The sequence below is a fragment of the Leucopleurus acutus genome, assembly GCF_964270905.1.
Source record: "Leucopleurus acutus genome assembly, chromosome: 2".
Taxonomy (NCBI): domain Eukaryota; kingdom Metazoa; phylum Chordata; class Mammalia; order Artiodactyla; family Delphinidae; genus Leucopleurus; species Leucopleurus acutus.
This window is the reverse complement of record NC_139143.1, coordinates 97,669,735-97,686,225: the sequence shown is the minus strand read 5'-3', so window position 1 is coordinate 97,686,225 and position 16,491 is coordinate 97,669,735. Positions and strand designations below refer to the sequence as shown.

Below are 16,491 nucleotides of genomic sequence, written 5' to 3'. Positions count from 1 at the left end.
GCTCAGCCGGCTGCTGCACCTGCTGCTCTGGTCTCTTCTTTCATGATTGTGTGGATGAAATTCTGCAGAGCTGAGTTCATTCCACCTTCAATTACTTCATTCACCTTGGAAGCCCTTTGGCAGTTTTCAAAGCATCTTGCCAACTTTATCCTCGAGAGGACTGTCAGTGTTCTTTTCTGGGTGAAGCTGAAGCTGAACTTGAGAGTTCTCATGGTGTTTTCATCTGAGCTTCTCCCAGGGTGTCTCATTATTTGCAGCAGAGGAAAGAAACTGGAAGAAAGAGTTCAGATTTGAATACTTACCTCTGGGCACTCTTATCTCTCTTTCCTCCCTCCTTTCTGAAAATAGTGGGGTAATGTAATTTTTCAGCATCAAAAAATAACAATGGTTGGAATAGAAGGTAAGGTTTCTGGAAATCCTGGAACTGCATAGGCAACTCAAAAAAAAAAAAAAAAAAAAAGACCAAGCCAGTCTCTAAGGTCACACCCACTCTCAACTTCTCCCAGTTGCTTCCTGGTTTAGCACAGGGGCTGCCAAACTGCTGGGGGTCACCTGGAGGGCTTGAATGCTGGCCCCATCCAAGAGGTTCTGATTCAGTGGATCGGTGAAGAGGCCTAAAAATTTGTATTTTTTTTAACTTTTTTTTCATACAGCATGGGTAACTTGCAACTTTTTATTTATTATATTTATTTATTTATTTTTTAAAAAAATTTTTGGCTGTGTTGGGTCTTCGTTGCTGCACACGGGCTTTCTCTAGTTGCAGTGAGCGGGGACTACTCTGCAGTGCGCGGGCTTCTCATTGCGGTGGCTTCTCTTGTTGCGGAGCACAGGCTCTAGGCGCGCAGGCTTCAGTAGTTGTGGCACGTGGGCTCAGTAGTTGTGGCACACGGGCTTAGTTGCTCTGTGGCACGTGGGATCTTCCCGGACCAGGGCTCGAACCCGTGTCCCCTGCACTGGCAGGCGGATTCTTAACCACTGCACCACCAGGGGAATCCCTTTGCATTTCTAACAAGTTCCCAGGCACTGCTGGGGCTGCTGGTCCTGCGAACATACTTCGAGAACCATTGGCTTAAGTATAATGGAAATGACGTGAACTTTGAAGAAAGGCAGGCTTGGGCTTGAGTCCCAAACCTGCAGCTTCCTTACCAGCTGTGTGACTTTGGGACATGTGTCTGAGCATCTCTGCACTGAGTTCTTCATCCTTAAAATGGAGGAAATAACATCTACCCCACAGAGTTCATTGACTCAAAAAATATTTGTTTTATAACTGTTGCAGCACCAAGTTCTAAGCTACACAGTGGGGATATGACAATGGATGGGACAGTCTCTGATGTCAAGGAATTTTGGGTGGTTGTGAAGACTAAAGAGATGAAATTTGCAAAGTTTGAGGACCATGAAAGATGCATAATAAGGATTAATTTTATTTCTCTCGAAGGAGGCAACATAATTCTGCTTTTACTTTTTTTTTTTTTTTTTTTTGTCCAAAAAGGGAAATTTCTCAAATTTCACAGCATGGAACTTAGAGCTATGAGTCTTTCCTTGTCTAGATGGAAAATCTGAGGTGTGGGCACTGTTATGGGTTGAATCGTGCCCTCCAAAAATTCATGTGTACCTTAGAGCACCCCCCGTGTACTCTACCGCCTCAGGATGTGACTTATTTGGAAATAGGGTCTTTGCAGATGTAGTCAAGTTCAGATGAGGTCATTAGGGTGGGCCCCAATCCAATATGACTGGTGTCCTTATAAAAAGGAGAATTTTGGACTCAGACATACACAGGGAAAATGCCATGTGAAGATTGGAGTTATGCTGCTACAAACCTAGGAACGCCAAGGATTGCTAGCTGGAGAGGTGTGGAACAGATTCTCCCTCACAGCTTTGGAAGGGATCAACCCTGCTGACACCTTGATTTCAGAGTTCTAGCCTCCAGAACTGTGAAAGAGTGGATTTCTGTTGTTTCAGCCACCCAGTTTGTGGTACCTTGTTACAGTAGCCCTAGCAGATTGATGCAGGTCCTGTGATGGTTAATATGGCATCATTCATGGGTGCAGTGAGGAGAGGTGAAGGAGGACATTTACTTTTTATCCATACATCTCTCTGTTATTTGAATTTTTATATAAACATGCTGATAATTAAAAGATTTTAAATTAAATTTAAAAAATAAAAAAAGATTTTAGTGTAGGTATAATTACTGCTAAATAATCTGAAGAGTACACTCATCTGCTTCTAGATCTTTTGACTCTCTCAGTTGTCCAACCTCTCTACCATCCATCAGGTCACTCAGGGATGTCTGCACCAGGTTGGAGTTTAGATTAGTAGACCTCACTTCAATCTACAATAATATGACATTTTCCAAAATGCCTGGGGAGTGTCTGTTGCAGGCAAAGCACAGTTATTCATTTAGGGGTTGTGACACAGAAATATGAGTCAGAGAATTTACCATCTAATTGGGACCAGGTGAACTGAGAAGTAACAACAGAGCAAGGCAGTTGATGATCATCACGCCATGAGTGGTGTGAAGGATGGAGGTCTCACCTTCTAGAAGGATCGAGACTGTTTCTTGAAGGCCTAGGAAAGGGTGCTTCATGTGGGACTGGAGGGGTGAAGAGGGTTAGGCAGGGCATTCTATGGGGTCGGAAGAGACAGTGCAATGGTCTCTTCTGACTCTTTTATTTTGGAGATCAGTTGTAAACCCAGGCCACTCTGAAGAAATAAGTGACAAAGGCAGGATGATACATTATATATATATATATATATATATATATATATATATATATATATATATATATATATATATATATTTTTTTTTTTTTGCGATACGTGGGCCTCTCGCTGTTGTGACGTCTCCCTTTGCAGAGCACAGGCTCCGGACGCGCAGGCTCAGCGGCCATGGCTCACGGGCCCAGCCGCTCCGCAGCATATGGGATCTGCCCAGACCGGGACACAAACCTGTGTCCCCTGCATCGGCAGGCGGACTCTCAAGCACTGCGCCACCAGGGAAGCCCGAGAACTATTTTAAATGTTGGATCTGATGTGCTTGAGGCACATCAGGCAGTTACACTAGATAAGGACTGGTCGCTCAAGAGTAAGGGCTGAGCTCCAGATAGAAACTTGGAGTCATCAGTCCATGAAGGCAATTGAAACTCTACATATAAGAGAGTTCAACTGAACCTTAGAGAAGACTAGGATTTTAATTGAACTAGAGGATGTGTAGGGAGAAGGGTGGATTTGCAAGCTGAAGAAAAGAGAAAGTCAAAGAAAGCTATGGAGTTTGGAGTAAGTGGATGCTGTTGGTGATGTGCTGATAAACGTTTAACAACTGGCTCTTTAGGGAGGGGAAGGGAAGTTCGACTTTTTAATGTTTGCTGATTTCCATGGTGTGGATACTTCCATCATAGCCAATTTTAAGCTATCAGTGTCATTGAGCATGGAGTTGGGAAGAGGTGAGCACAGTCAACTCTTGCCAACTCAGACAAGTGAACTCTAGTCCACAGCTGCATGTGGCCCTGATGGAAACAGAGGATTCTGTCAGGCGGTAGTGGAGGATCCATTTAAGAGATAAAGTGGGGCTTCCCTGTGGCGTAGTGGTCGAGAATCCAGTGCAGGGGACACAGGTTCAAGCCCAGGTCCAGGAAGATCCCACATGCCGCAGAGCAGCTAAGCCAGTACACCACAACTACTGAGCCTGCACTCTAGAGCCTGCAAGCCACAACTACTGAAGCCCACGTACAAGAGAAGCCACCGCAATGAGAAGCCTGCGCACCACAGCAAAGAGTAGCCCCCGCTCTCCACAACTAGGGAAAACCCGCGCACGGCAATGAAGACCCAACGCAGCCAAAAATAAATAAATAAATAAATTTTTAAAGAAAGAGAGATAAAGTGAACCACTGGTGCTGCCATAAAGACAGATAATAACAGGTGTTGACAAGGATGTGGAGAAATTGAAACCTTCATACATTGCTGGGGGGAATATTAAATGGTGCAACCACTGTGGAAGACAGTTCGGTAGTTCATCAAAAAGTTAGGCATAGAGTTACCTTTTGACCCAGCAACTCCACTGCGAAGTATATTCCCAAGAGATGGAAAACATACGTTCACACAAAAACTTGCATGTGAATATTCATAATAGCATTATTAATAATAGCCCCCAAATAGAAACAACCCAAATGTCCATCAACTGATGAATGGATAAATAAAATGTGGTACATCCATACAATGGAACATTCATGAGCCATAATATTAAGTACTGATGCATCCTACAACATGGGTGAACCTTGAAAACAATACGCTAAGTAGAAGAAGCCAGATGGAAACGGCCACATATTGTAGGATTCCATTTATATGAGATGTCTAGAATAGGCAAATCCATAAAGACAGAAAGTAGATTTGTGGTATCCAGGGGCTGGGAAGATGGTGAGTGACTGCTAATGGGTAAGCGTTTGACGACTCTTAAACCCCAGTTTGAAAAACAGTGTACTGGGAGATCGTGGTGTTGCAGCTGCTCACGTATATTTGTTCCTTTCGAGTTACAGAAGCCTTGTCTGTTGACTTGGTTCTCTAGGCTAGAAGTCTGTCCTCCAGGTTCAAGCTCTCCACCCTAAACAGCTAACACGTCCAAACACTAAGCTATCCTTGGAGAGTTTTGCATAAGCCAGGACCTAGATGGCCTGTTTCTTTCAGGCATGATTAAAAGCCTAGGTGAAAACATTTAATGGAACATTTTGATCTCATTAAAAACCAAGAAAGGCACATCTTTGAAATACAATCTCATAAAGCCCTGCCTTGTAGACAGATGTGTGTACCAAACTCTCACCTATCAGAAAGGGATTAGAATTTATAAAGGGACATTTTGTTTCCTGGCTACAAAGCCATTTCAATCCTAGGGATATTTACAAGCAATATGAAAAGCCCTCTGCACCTGACGGACTGGCCGCTGTTACCGAGTGTCATAAATGTCAACGACCAGGCTTTCTCCTGGAGAGATTAGTTTTGGGGGAGTTGCTGGGGGGAAAAGGACAGATGTTGTTTCATATGTATGAGTAGACTAGGATCAGAGAAGAGGGTGAGTCAGCGTGGGTGGTAAACATCAGGGGAAACGAGGAGGATCGAACTGCTGCTGTCATCTTTGCCGTTAGGCCAGAAATGTCACCTGGCTCCTTTCTCCCTGTCCTATTGCCAGAAAGAGGAGAGAAGGACCTGGGTGACCCCTCCACGTGCCCTCTCTTCTTTAACTAGTAGCTGGCTTCTTCTTCTTCTTTAACCAGTTTACAAAGAGCATTCCTGAACCTAATCTCCTAATTGTCTTGATAGTTTGATGTTAGTCAGTTTAGGGGGAAGGAATCTGTTAATCATCTTAGCAGAGTGTTAGTACCCCTGTTCTATGGGGGAGGGAACTGAGGTACATGGAGATTTAATAACGGGCCCATAATCATATAGTTTGGGGGTGTCAGGCCAAGATGAGAGTCTAGATCTTTTGGCTGTAATCTGGAGTGTCTGCACAGCTCCAGAGCTACTCTCAAGTCATGCCTTTGCTCACCATTCAGTCACTCAACAAATACTTATTATTTTATATTTATCATTTATTTTATTTTTTTAAATTTTATTGAAGTATGCTGATTTACAATGTTGTGTTTAGTTTCTGCTGTACAGCAAAGTGACTATTTACACATATCTATGTATTCTTTTTCATATTCTTTTCCATTATGGTTTATCACAGGATATTGAATATAGTTCCCTGTGCTAGACAGTAGGACCTTGTTAACAAATACTTATTGATAGCTATTGTGTGTCAGGCACTCTTCTGAGCTCTTTGGCTGCATCAGTGAGCAAAAACAAAGATCCCTGTTCTTCTGGAGCTTACATCTCATCTGCAGTGAGGGCAGGGGCAGAAATAGACAATAAATATAATGAATAACTAAGTTATAAAGTGTGCTTGAAGGTGATACGTGCTATGGAAAAAAGGTCATTCAGGATTTGAGGATCAGTGGGACTGAGGGGAGTGGATTACAACTGTAAACAGGGAGGTCAGGGAAGTAGGGATAATAGCAGGGAGGCTTGTGGGACTAAAGGGAAGATGCATGTAAAGTGCCCAGTCCAGAGCCTGGCACATGGGTGGTCATAAGCCCTCATTAGCGGCAGCTGTTATCACGGTACCAGCCCTGTCTCCTAAGAGCCCCCAACCAAGACTGTGCCCAAAATGGACAAGCAGCTTAGTTACAGACAGGTTAGACCTCAGGGTCAGGGGCCTGTCTGGCCCAGAGCATGGTGCCACAAACTGCCCCAGCTGGGTGTAGAGACCCCGTATCTGCTTTGTGTGTTGTGTCCACGGCCAAACCAGCAGGGCAGGTCCTGCTGGGGACACCAAGCACCATCTCTGCTGTATTTGATCAGGATGGAATCTGGAATTCCAGAGTAGAATAGAAAATGTGAAAGAAGGGGCAATGTAAGGCCAGGGCTCCCCCATACTTCTGAGATCCCTAGGGCTCCTGACACCGTGTTGCTAGGCAACAGCACACAGATTGAGGACAGCTGGCAGGGGTCAGCCTGCTTGGGGTGTGTCAGCTGGTGCCTGCTCTGGGAGAGAGGGGGCATCGCTTGTAGGTAGAGGTAACAACTGACTATGTAGGGGGATTAAGAGAAGGCCAAAAAGGCATCCTTAACTCTATGATTCTGCCTCATGCCTGCAATTTCACCTTTAGCGATTTGCTCTTTCAAGTAAAGATTGGTGTTAAACTTTTTCTGAGTGTGGAACTTTTTTTTTTTTTTTTGCGGTATGCGGGCCTCTCACTGCTGTGGCCTCTCCCGTTGCGGAGCACAGGCTCTGGACGCGCAGGCTCAGCGGCCATGGCTCACGGGCCCAGCCGCTCCGCGGCATGTGGGATCCTCCCGGACCAGGGCACGAACCCACGTCCCCTGCATCGGCAGGTGGACTCTCAACCACTGCGCCACCAGGGAAGCCCGAGTGTAGAACTTCCGATTCAAACAAAACCTAAACTGAGAAGACTAGCATGTTAAACAGATTTTTAAAAACAACCTTGCGCCATTAAAGTGGGGAATCCCCACTCCCCTTTGAAGGGTCTGGCTTTCTAAACCCCTAGACTCTGGAGCAGAATTTGAAAGTACCTGGGTTAAAATATTTCAGCCCCCTGTTAAAAAGTGAACAGCCTGTTGTGGGGTAAAAATATTAAGCCATTTAAAAATTAAGAACGCATTATTATAGATTTCAATGATTTTCCTGTGTGTGAGGGGATGGATAACAGACTCCTTAGAGGATCTGGTGAAAACAGTGCCCAGAAAAATGCATATACCTAAAATTCTGTATCTGGTTTTATGGGGAAAGTTGTCCAGGATCCTAGATTAAAGGTCCCTGTCTTGTGTGAGATGTATTTATATGATTTGCTTCCAAATGGGATAAATATTTAAGTCTTGAGGCATAGAAGAGTGAGTTTTGAAAGAGGGCAGAAGGAGAAAAAGATCTAGTGGGGAATCAAATCTTGGAGGTAGAGCCCAGGAATCTGTATTTTTAATGTGATCTCCAGACGGTTGTGATAATCAGACAGATGTAGGCACCAGAGGTTGAGGGCTGGTATGTCTAGGCCTTTAGGGCCCAGGAGACACTGCTACTGAGTTAGCAGTCTTAAAAGGGTGGGAAGGAGGGAGGGAGAGAAGGGAGGAAAGAGGGAGTCTCTCCAGTCTCTCCAGATGGCTAGCGAACAATAGGAAAGGTCCTGAGAGGTCAAGGTCACTGTGTCTCTGAGCCTCAGCGGACCATCCACCCAAAACCTGAGTGAGGACACTCCGAAGCCAAAAGAACAAAGGACAGGAGTTTGGGAAACCATCCAGCTAGGGCTGGGCCACAGAGAAAGTCTCTCTGGGGCCGTGATGTTCAAATTCTGACATTTCACTGTGGTCTTCCATGTTCTGTGCTAAGTAGAGCTCACTCCTCCCTCCCAGTGAAGGGCTGGTCTCTCCTTGACAGTCAGGATTGTTTAATGGGATCTGCTCCCATCTAGGTCAGAGGCTTTCCAAGCAAAGTGTCATCTGCAGCTGAACCAACAAATACCTACTGACCCCACTGTACCAGCTCAGGTGTTTGCCTGGTGCACCCGGCCCCCATATTGACATTCTCCCCAAAGGATCTGCCCTTCAGAGATGGTGAGAGGAGACGAGGCTGAGCCTGCAGCTGGGGGAAGAGCAGGAGGGGGCCTCCTCCAGACCCCAAGGCCTCTAGTCAGAAGCCGGGTTTACTTAAGAACCTGTTTCTTGACGCAGGCCCTGTCCCAGCCAAGACAAACCCAAGTTGTGTTGCTCGCCTGCTTCCTTGGTGGCTGTGACTTTGTGCAGCACTGGCTCGGTGACTCTAAGGCTCAGGATCTGAGACTCTGCTTGGCTCTGTCTGTTCTGTCTGTGGGGGGCGGTGGCCGAGGGGTTACCACTCTCCCCAGCAGTCTCTGGGCAGTGATTCTTTGTTTTACTCAAGTGTAGCCATTTATCCAAACTGAACAAGTTAAGATTTGTGCATTTCAATGTATATAAATTTTTGCTAAAAAAAAAAAAACCTAGAAAAAATAACAACTTCGAGTGGGGAGGAGTGGATAGAAGTAAACGAGGACTGAGTAGAGGTAGATGAGCAAGAATGGCAGAAACTGATAAGTATGGAGGCTGGGTGATGGGTACATAGGGGTCATCATATTCTGTCTTTTTAAAATATATATTTGAGGGACTTCCCTGGTGGCACAGTGGTTAAGAGTCTGCCTGCCAATGCAGGGGACACGGGTTCGAGTCCTGGTCCGGGAAGATCCCACATGCCACGGAGCAACTAAGCCTGTGCGCCACAACTACTGAGCCTGCATGCCACAAGAAGCCCACGCGCCTAGAGCCCGTGCTTCACAAGAGAAGCCACCGTAATGAGAAGCCCGCGCACGGCAATGAAGACCCAACGCAGCCAAAAATAAATAAATAAATTTATTAAAAAATTAAAATATATTTGAAATTTATTGTAGTAAAAAGTGAAGAAATAAAAAAGACTTAGAGGGCTTCCCTGGTGGCGCAGTGGTTGAGGGTCCGCCTGCCGATGCAGGGGACATGGGTTCGCGCCCCGGTCTGGGAGGATCCCACATGCCACGGAGTGGTTGGGCCCGTGAGCCATGGCCGCTGAGCCTGCGCGTCCGGAGCCTGTGCTCCGCAACGGGAGAGGCCACAGCAGTGAGAGGCCCGCGTACCGCAAAAAAAAAAAAAAAAAAAAAAAAAAAAAAAAAAAAAGACTTAGAAATGTCTGTTTTCTCTTAGAAATATCCTCCCCGATCAAGAATCTTAAAGAAACTCATACTCTTTACCCTAGTAATCCCACTTCTGGGAATCTCTCCAAAGGAAATAATCAGAGATACACATAAAGCTTCATTGTAGTGCTATTTAAAATAAGGAAAAATTGGACAAAACTCAATGTCTGACAACAGGAAAATGGTTAGAGAAATTATGGTGCAACCTTAAAGACACAGGAGAGTGCTTGTGACCTAAAATGTAAAAAAAAGTCAGAAGAAGAAACCACATACCATATGATCTTCATTTTGTTTTTTATTTATTTATTTTAGGCTGTGTTGGGTCTTCGTTGCAGTGCGCGGGCTTCTCATTTCGGTGGCTTCTTTTGCTGTGGAGCACGGGCTCTAGGCGTGCGGCTTCAGTAGTTGTGGCACGTGGGCTCAATAGTTGTGGCTTACGGGCTCTAGAGCACAGGCTCAGTAGTTGTGGTGCACAGGCTTAGTTGCTCCGCGGCATGTGGGATCTTCCCTGACCAGAGATCCAACCCGTGTCCCCTGCACTGGCAGGCAGATTCTCAACCACTGTGCCGCCAGGGAAGCCCCTTCATTTTGTTTTTTAAAATGCATATGCATGTATAGAAAATGAATTTGAAAAGAAATACAATAAAACGTTACAACTAGTGATCTCTGCTTCGTAGGCTTATGGCAGACTTTAATTTCCTTTTTAATTCTAGCCTGTATTTTCATCTCTTCTACAATTAACATTTATTACTTTGATAATTATTTTAAAAACTGAGAAGTGCCTTTTTTTTTTTTTTTTTTTTTTTGTGGTACGTGGGCCTCTCACTGTTGTGGCCTCTCCCGTTGCGGAGCACAGGCTCCGGACGCGCAGGCTCAGCAGCCATGGCTCACGGGCCCAGCTGCTCCGCGGCATGCGGGATCTTCCCAGATCGGGGCACGAATCCGTGTCCCCTGCATCGGCAGGTGGACTCTCAACCACTGCGCCACCAGGGAAGCCCAGAAGTGCCATTTTGAAGGAAGAGGGGAAAAGGTGGAAAGAACAGATTTCCATGCACACACCAACCATAACATAACGAGGTATTGGAACTGGAAGGAATCTTAGAAGCTAGAAATCGCCTAAATCCAACTTCCTCATTTTACAAATGAGAAGACCGAGGCCCAGAGTGTCGAATGCCCAACTAAGCCATTTGTTCTTAGTCTCTCTGACTGCTTGTTTTAGCAGCTCACTGAGCCCTCATGGCCCCAGGAGCTTTGCAGCCTGTGCCATACCCACAATGTTAACAGCTGGAGGCCCTGTTTGGGAAGCAGCCCTTGGACTCTCCAGTCAGTCTGGGCCACCCGTTGCCAGTGTCCTTGGCCAGCTGGGCTGGAGAAATGCCCTGGCAGGAAGAAGGCCACTGAAACTCTAGACCTCACTGCCACCCAATCACCAGTGCTTCTCCCTTGGACAGTCGTAGCTGGCCATCTCTGTCTTCTCTTCTGTGGCAGAGGTTACTTCTAGGCAGCTAGGCTATCTTTTTGTCAGGTCTGGCTTGTCATGACTTTCAAACCATCATGAGTTGAAAAAGAAACAGTGTGGTTCAATGGTTCGTGTCAAGCTGGAGTCAGAGACATGTTGCGGTCTTTGCCAGAGTCCCTAGACACTGTCTTCATCTGTTTGGACTGCTAAAACCGAATACGATAGACTGGGTGGCTTAAAACGTGAACGGTTTATTTCTCACAGCTCTGGAAAGTTCACGGTTCTGGGAAGTCCAAGATCAAGGTGCTGGCAGATCCAGTATCGGGTGAGAGCATTCTTGCTGGTTTGCAGACAGCCGTCTTCATGCTATATCCTTTCCAGGCCTGAGAGAGGGCTAGCTCTGCTTCACTTCTTCTAAGGGCACTACTCCCTTCATGGGAGCTCCACCCTCATGACTAAATTATCTCCCAAAGGCTCCACCTACAAATACCATCATTTTAGCGCTTCAACGTTCCTTCTCTGGAGAAAGTGGGGCCAGCAAGAGTGTACAATGACAAATAATTGTAGAGAACGGTGGAATACTGGAAATTAGCACGTGCATAAGTGTTTATAGTCTGTCTCCTCCCCAGTGCATCCCTGCCCCACATTCCCCGCCTCATACACATCTATGCTGCTTGAGAGCTGTGACTTTGTCTCAGACACCACTGCTTCACCAGAACCTAGCACACAATAGGCCCTCAGTAAACACTTGTTGAACATGGAATGAGTGAACACCATTTTCCTAGAACGTAGAAGACCTGACAGGTTCCAAGTTAACAGTATTTCCAGAATTTAAACATTTTAATTCCAAAAGAGCAGAATGTTTGAAAAAAAGTAGTTTTTAGCATTAATATTTATTTGCACACCTGCAATGCAACGCTTCAAAGAGTTGTCAGTGGCAAACACATAAGCATCAGGGAACCACCATGGGCATCTCCAGGGAGACTGTCACGATGTCCACTCCAGTCTGTTGTCTTCCACTCCTTCCTCCACTCCTCCCTCTTGAACTTGGCCATCCAATTAGCTGACATACATAATCTTATTTGGGAGATATTTCTTAAATTTAGACTACCAGATGATCCTGCTTCTACTCTCTGGGGGACTTATTAGGATAAGTCAGAGATTGGGCATGTTCCTGTAGCATAACTTTTTAAAAAAATTGTGATAAAATACACATAACATAAAATGTACCATCCTAATCATTTTTAAGTGTACGGTTCGGGCATTAAGGACATTCACATTGTTGTGCTAGCGTCGCCACCATCCATCAACAGAACTATTTTCATCTTACAAAACTGAAACTCTGTACTCGGGCGCCCAGCCCCTGGCACCCACTGTTCTGCTTTCTCTTTTCCTGAACTTGACTACTCTTCGCACCTCACATACACGGAATCAGACAGCATTTGTTCGTTTGTGGCTGGCTTATTTCACATGGCATAATTTTCAGCTTTATGACTGCTGTGGATTTTGGCTGGGGAGGGGCACCAATGCCAGCCCTAGGTAGAGCTGAGAAGTAAGGAGGGGCTTATCCCCAGCTAGCCCACTTTCCTGCCTCATCCTTCCCTGAGTTCCCAACGACTTCAGGTCCCTACTCACGGCGAAGTGGCCTTACTCCCTCATCCCATCTCCTGCTTACCCGGAGAGAGCCTCTGATTTGCTTTGTGTGGGCCGTGTGTCCGTGCCTCGGCAGAGGACAGATGGCCACCTCTTCTGACGATCCCGCCTAGATGGAATAGAATAAGGAGGGGATGTATCCTCCAAAGAGGCTCTGCTGCATGGGAGGGAGCTGTGGATAGTGGGCAGGCAAGAACCACAGGCGTCCCTGACGGGGAGGTCCTCCAACCAGGTTTAAGTGCCTTTCAGCCTTCCCATTCCACATAGCGCCAGGCTTGACTGTTTCCCCTTTGGGCCCTGTTCACAAAGGTTTTGATGCCTTGGCTTTTGTTGCAAAGTTTTCAGCAGCTTGAGTGCCAGTGCCGGGCCCCAGACACACTTTCACTGAGTGTGACTGTAGCCCACACAGGCTGCCCTCAAACACCAGCAGCCTGGAACACAGGCTACAGACTCAGATTGCCTGGGTTCGGTCCTAGCTTGGCAATCTCCAGGCTATGTGGCCTTGAGCAGGTAACTTCACCTCTTGACGCCTCAGTTTTCCCATCAGTAAAATGGCAAAATAATAATACCTACTCCATTAAGATGTTTTGAAGATGGAAAAACCTACTGCTGTAAGTGCTTGACCTGTATCATCTTATTTATGATCACAACCAACCTACTATCCATGGGAAAAAGGCACCCCTTTTCTGGGCACACTGCCTAGCATGAAGGACTTGAGCTAGATTTCAACTTTACTCACACTCTGAGTTGGGCAGCTTTCTGGAGAGGCAGGTACTTGTGTGTCCCCATTTTCCAGATGAGGCAGCTGTGGCTGAGAGAAGTTGAGCCCCATGTGGTGATGGGGTGTGGAATCCCTTCTAGCTCGCCTATTTACTTAGTGCACGTGCCAAAGAAGCTAAGCACCACCTGTGCCGTGGACCACATCCCTTTGGCACCAGCTCATCAGCTTACACCTTGTGCATCTTCCACAGTAGATAGTGACCACATGCCTCTCTAGCACTTAATCTGTAGACCGGTGATACCAATCTCTAGTCTCTAATCTATTACTTGGACAATCTTCTAAAAAACTAAGACATGTTATTTGAAAGAAGGGGGAAAGGTGGAAAGAAGCACACATTTGCATCCAGGCACCATCCTGGCTTGGTGATTATTTTTTCATTTCAGCAGTCCACTCATTACCCAGACAGCAAGGACCCCAAACATTGTGGGTCTGAGTGAATCCTTCTTCTGGAGCTGAAAGATCAGCATTACCAATATTTGGCAAAGCAGATGCCAGCTTTGGGGGTTTTCCCTCTAATTTCTTGTGTTCCCTGGGAGCATTACATGTGGCTGGGTGACTTAGGGGAGGGCAGATTAAGTAAGATGCCCACCCCTCGTTTTCAAACCCTTCCCTTCTTTCCTCGATGAACAGGCAGCAGCCACTGCTTCCTGTGCCCCATTTAAAATTGTGATTTGTGTCATATCTTTGTGAATGGGGAGAACAAGGAATTGTATGCTGGACATACGAATTAAATCTATTCATGTGTCTCCTTTGTGAATCTGTATATTATGCAGACTGTATGCTCTCAAAGACAGATCACTGGTTAAACTGAGGCACTGTGGGGGAATTGATTTGTTCACAGAACTCTGAATATAATTGAGGAGCGCTGCCAGTTATGTCTCTGATTTAACTGTCTGTCTAAGCCTATGTCTTGGATGGTGAGATCGCAAAGTATAGTTCAGATTTGAAACAGCTGCAGCAGAGCCAGCCACATTGGGTGGTGTAAATATCCCCAAGTGACATGAAGGAAAGTAGCACATATTGAAAGGGAAACTTTCTAAGGTTCGGAACCAGCATTTTCCCGGCAAACCTCCCACCAGGGCGGGACCCAGGGGACACCAAATGAAAGACGATGCAAAGAGAAGCAGGCTTGGCCCATGTGTCTCCGAGAAGCCAAATGCAGTCAGAGTGACTGAAACGATCTGCTCGAACAGATTAGGTGTTTTTTGTTTGTTTTTGTGGTACGCGGGCCTCTGACTGTTGTGGCCTCTCCCGTTGCAGAGCACAGGCTCCAGATGCGCAGGCTCAGCGGCCATGGCTCACGGGCCCAGCCGCTCCGCGGCACGTGGGATCCTCCCGAACCTGCGTCCCCTGCATCGGCAGGCGGACTCTCAACCACTGCGCCACCAGGGAAACCCCAGACTAGATGTTTTAACACCACTTATCAGGCCTCAGAAGCGAGCCTGGCTGCTGGCAGACAACCAACCCTGCCTTGCTTAATTTTTAGATTTGGCTGTTAAATTTCTCCCAGTGTGAGTTTGTGTTTGATGGGACTTATGAGGGTGGAAGATTCCTGGTAGCAAAGCCTGAGTTCTAGCTCAGTGACTTAGCAGCTGTGTGACCTTGGACAAACCATTTCACCCCATGGAGAGTGTTTACTCATCTGTGCAATGGAGGAAACGCCCCCTGCTCGGCTTGCCTTCTGGGAGTTTAAAGATCAAATAAGATGGTGTTTGGGAATGTAGAAGCACTGTGCAGATGACAGGCATAATTACGTTCGCGGACAGAACATTGAATCCGTTCTCCCTGATTCACTCAGTTCTCCATTTAATTTACATACTGTGGATTTTACCCCTCTTTCTTGCAGCAAAACCCTTTGGAGAGTATCATTTTTAGACCTGAATTGATATATGTGCAGTTGCCTTATTTATCCTCAGAGTCCTCTGGGATGAAGAAAAGAATGGAATTAAGAGGAAAAGTAGGGGCTTCCCTGGTGGCGCAGTGGTTGAGAGTCCACCTGCTGATGCAGAGGACATGCGTTCGCGCTCCGGTCTGGGAAGATCCCACATACCGCGGAGTGGCTGGGCCCGTGAGCCATGGCCGCTGAGCCTGCGCATCCGGAGCCTGTGCTCCGCAACGGGAGAGGCCGCAACAGTGAGAGGCCCTTGTACCGCCAAAAAAAAAAAAAAAGTTAGGCTCACAATTCCCCCAACTCCTCCTCCTACTCCGCATCTGCTCCCTCTGGATGAAAGTGCCCAGTTTATGCGTTGCTGTCCTGAGCCACACTGGACACAACATCTAGTACCTCTAAGTGCTGGGCAGACAATATATATTTGGTAAATATTTATAATAGAAGACAATAAAAATGGAGCTCTAAAATTGTTCTCTCAGCACCCTAAGTTTCTGAAACTACAAATCAAGAAACAACATGTTTACTGTATTTCCACAAATCTGAAATAACACTGCTTCTAAGACCAAAAGAAAGCCTATGCTTAGTAGATGGGCCTGGAGTGAATAGCATAAAGTACAGGGAACCCCTAGTGTGTCTACGGTTCCACGGAAGCCACGAGAAGCCAAGCTAGCACAGGAGAAACAGAACTGTTTTTTATGTACCAAAAAGAAAGGAAAAACTGCATCAGTTAAAACATGACACGATGCTTCCTTAATTGTGTCAGTTATAAGCCACAACTTGATTTCACAGATGTTAAAATGTGAAAGAAATATGCATCTTAGAAGAGATGAAAGGCAGTCTATTTAACCCCTCGGAAAAGTAAAGATTTCTTTTTTTGGTTCTGATACATTCTTAGGTTAGCCAACTTCAAACTGTCTCAGTTTTAGCCCCAGCTCCTTGCATTTATATATTATGCAATCATCCTTTCATATGGGTAGAAGGGGGACATTAATTCTATTTTTCTTATGGATACAGTAATACAAAATACTTTAGGGCTTGAATATAGTTTTTGGTGAGGATTGTAAAATGCTTATCAGAACCAAATTCACATTAATTCTTATAGTTTTGTTTTTTTTTTTTGCGGTACGTGGGCCTCTCACTGCGGTGGCCTCTCCTGTTGCGGAGCACAGGCTCCGGACGTGCAGGCTCAGCGGCCATGGCTCACGGGCCCAGCCGCTCCGCGGCACGTAGGATCTTCCCGGACCGGGACACGAACCCACGTCCCCTGCATCGGCAGGCGGACTCTCAACCACTGCGCCACCAGGGAAGCCCAAATTCACATTAATTCTATGGACTGTTGTTTATTATGAGATTTAAAAGAGGAAGAAATGTTGAAGAGTATTTGGCACGTTTATTGTGCTTTCTTTTTCCCAAGTAGTGCTTTCTGTGATTT

General features: G+C 46.1%; 1 protein-coding gene across 5 annotated transcripts in view; it reads left to right on the top strand.

Annotated features, from left to right (window-relative positions):
* Window positions 1–16,491, top strand: part of ELAPOR1 (endosome-lysosome associated apoptosis and autophagy regulator 1) — a gene marked incomplete at both ends in the record, with an annotated part of 64,290 nt that overhangs the window by 13,999 nt on the left and 33,800 nt on the right. The gene's annotated exons all lie outside the window — the stretch shown is intronic.